The sequence below is a fragment of the Bidens hawaiensis genome, unplaced genomic scaffold (assembly GCF_021521415.1).
Source record: "Bidens hawaiensis isolate Kalapana, Puna unplaced genomic scaffold, B.hawaiensis_p1.1 tig00027796_1, whole genome shotgun sequence".
NCBI lineage: Eukaryota > Viridiplantae > Streptophyta > Magnoliopsida > Asterales > Asteraceae > Bidens > Bidens hawaiensis.
In genome coordinates, this window is record NW_027505106.1 from 49,843 (window position 1) to 53,676 (window position 3,834).

The following is a 3,834-nucleotide window of genomic DNA, read 5'->3' on the forward strand; positions in this document are numbered from 1 at the left end:
AACCGGTAAAGTTCGCATAAGCGAGCTGACTGGTGTATGAAAACCCTAAAAATGAACTATTTTCATATAATTAAGTTAAACAAGTAAAAATGAATCATCCGAAAATAAGTTGGATGATCTGAGTGTTTTTAGCCTATTTAACAGTTTCCGGTACGATAATGACGGATTCGAGTCCCGCGGCCAATCGGGACATCTAAACCGAGCCCTAATTTCACAACTTAGTTAAATTATCAATTAACAACTATTTTCGGGTCGTGTGTGACCAAACTAATTTTTGAAACATAAAAATGGATAACCGTGCTAGGCACGCAAAACGGAAAAAATGACTAATAGTAAATCTGACTAGTGAACTCTACACGATATCACAATCTGAGTCCAGTTAAGTGTTTCTGGGTTAACATTGCCCCCAGAACGGGTAAAGTACTGGGTTAACTGTGTCCCCAGATGTACCGGTTAACACGGTTAAAGCTATGTTAATAGTGATTGTATAGTAACGAACTTAGAGATCGTATTACAGATTTGGACTAGTAGCTGGAGTGTTGTATTACTAATTTGCCTACGATAAGGTGAGTTTCACGAGCTCCTTTTTCTGAATTGTTTTTAAATAATTTCCCGGGGCGGAAAGCATGTTGTTATGGAAATGTTTAAATACATACTGAACGCATGGATTGCGTGGGTTTATATATGTTTTATTGTACGGGAATCGTACGGAAATGTACTAAGATGGTAATTGTCTGATTTGCTAACATTCTAAGGCCCCGGAACACGAGTGATTAACTGAAAGCCGGTAGAGTGTGGATAGTACTATTGGTCTGACAAACCCAACTGGTCCGGCATGGATTGCTGATGTTTCCCAGCCAGTTGCACATGTCTATTTTGTTGATATTTATTTTGCTATGTAATGTTAGACATGGCGGTTTGGGGCAGTTCCGTGGACGGGGGATATGTCACGGGCCCGTGGGCGAGGGATATGCCACGGGGGTTGTGTGTGATAGTCAGAGGTTTCACTTGTGGGCTCAGCATAATTACATCGCTAATATATGATTATTATAACGATTTGTCACTGTTGTTTAAATTAGTGAAACTCACCAACTATTCGTAGTTGACCCGTTTTCTTTACATGCTTTCTAGGTACTCCCAAACTGGAGTAAGTGCTACATGCTTGATGATGCTTGCTATTTGTGGAAGTGTAGTGATCATTTTGTATTAAATATGATTATGTAATGTTGGTAAAACTTATGTGCTATCGCCTAGACGGGAACTAAACTCGGAACAATGTAATATGATGTAAATTAATGTAGTGGTGTTTTCTTTATAAGCAATGCTGTTGATATCAGATGTGTCTGTTGCATCCCGTTTACGTTTCCGCTGCGGTTACGGGGTGTTACAATTACCGAGGAAAGAAAGAAAGTGATGCTGAAGTTTCAGTTCAGAAATGTTAACTTATTGAAAAGAGATATTGTTGAAGAGATGTTGACTAGGTTTAATCATCTGATTGCTGAGATGAATAAACTGAAAATGGAACTGTTGGGCCAAGTTTATGTGGTTTGTACTTAATATACTTGTATTGAGCTTTGGGTGTGTGTTCCATGTAAACCGAGAACACCTTTGTTTTCTAGGTGGGCTTTTATGCGTTTTGGGCCAGTGTTTGGTTTCCCTATATATAGGTCATATTGTGTATAGGGTTAAGGTTGTTGGTTTTGACTAGTGGTCTTATTCCAAGTCATTGTAATCGCATTATTGTAAGTGCTTAAGCACCAGACGTATTTTTAATATACGTGTGTTTTGAAGCAATTCCATGTTACCCTACTTGTTAACTCGTGTTCTTGAATCACCAAGCATTGGCATTCCGCACCTATACTTGTCATATTGATATCATAATTGTAGTGATCCAGATTCTGGACTTACAATTGGTATCAGAGCCTTAGACCTTATTCAGGCTCGTTATTGTGATATAAACAGTTCGAGAATAGCTCTTACGGTAGTCATAGTGTTTTTCCGGTGAAACACTGATCGGAGAAGAAGAAGAGAGTTTTCTTGGGAAAGAATTGATTTTGGTTTGGAAAAAAATCAAAATCCCACTTTTCTCGATAGTTTGTTAAAAGTTGGCTGACAATCAATTAGTTCTCGGCCATTGATAGTTCTCAGCAACCATCAGTTCCCGGGAATCGGTAGTTCTCGGTCAAGTTCTCGGCCTAAAACAGTTCTCAGTCAAGAATTGGTCAGTCTCGTGGTTTTCGGTCAAAGTTTGGTGGTTCTCGGTCAAAGATTGGTCAACGCTCAGAGCTTTCGGTCAACGCCTGGTCATAATCTGGGTTCTCGGTCATAATCTGGGTTCTCGGTCAACATTTTTCAACGTGTTCTCAGCCCACTTTGGTGTTTTGTGCTTGTTTTACTCTACTGGACTCACAGTTGATTTAATTGAACTTAAAATTTTCAATTGAACCCAGTTTTAATTGGAGTTGGTTGAAATGGCCTAGTTAACTAATACCAGTAACTCAATCAACTCGTCACTTCATCAGGAACTTGACTCCATCATGGGAACTGCCACTCGTATACCCTGGTTATTATCCCATGAAGGTTTCAGTGAATTGAAATTCTGTTTTGAACATTATGCCAATATGAAAGATTCAAAAAATTTGGAAAAGTATTGTAAGGGGACCTCAAAGGATCATCTATCAAAGGGCTGGTTCGGATGAGGTTCTTGTTAAACCAGTTGATCAATACGATGATGATGACTTTGCTAAAGTTGAAGAAGATGAGAAAGATCTTTCCACTCTAACCATGGCACTCTCACCTGAGATTGCCTTCAGTTTAGAGAACTCAAATCTGCTAAAGAGTTGTGGGCTGCACTGATAGAAGTTTATGAGGGAAATGAAGATATGAAGAGAAGTCGCCAAGTTCCGCTGCGACAAAAGTTTAATATGTTTAATCATGTTTTGGGGGAGACATTGGAATCCCAACTTCAAAGGTTCATAACTCTTGCGACTGAAATGCAAATTGCAGGGATTTATCTGCAAACCTCAGAAATTAACAATAAGTTAGTGAACTCCCTGCCGAAAAATTGGGACATGAATGTTGCGGTTATCAAAAAGACTAAGGATTTAAATAGAATGAGTATGACTGAAATGATAGCCAATATTAAAGCCTGTGATATGGATGATAAACAGCGGGAAATAAATCATGCTAGTTCTTACAATGCTGCTGGATACAACGTTGCTTCCAATAGTGCTCTTATGTCTCAAGATGGTTTTTCACTATTCAAGCCTACTCAACAACCACCTCAGGGAAACTTCCAGATGTTCTCATCTACTCTAGGTCAATCATCATCATCCAATTCTCCTAAAACAAGCTCCCGCATTTTTTACCAAGTTTGGTCAGTCTCCAAATGACTCTGGGAAAACCATTCCCAGTCAAAATTTCAGACAGATTCCCACCATACCTAAAGAAACTCAAGAGAATATCGCTCTAATGGGGGATTTATGAATTTTTATCATGCTTTTCTGGCCGGAGACTTGGTTCAACCGGTGGTTACTGCTGAACTAGATCAGATTCATCCTGATGATGTTGAAGAAATGGACATCTCGTGGCAAATTGCCATGGCAGTTTTCCGTGCAAAAAGGTTTACTAAGAGGACGTGCAAAAATAATTGGAACATGCCTAATAACCAAAAGGTGGGTTTTAACAAAAGAGACTCTCAGGTGCTACAATTGTCACGAGCCGGGTCACTTTGCTCGTGAATGTACTAACCCAGCTAAGGATGGAAATGCAGAAAGGGCATTAGTTCCAGTTAGGAATGATCGGGTTGATACTGGAGGAGTTTCGGGTAATGGT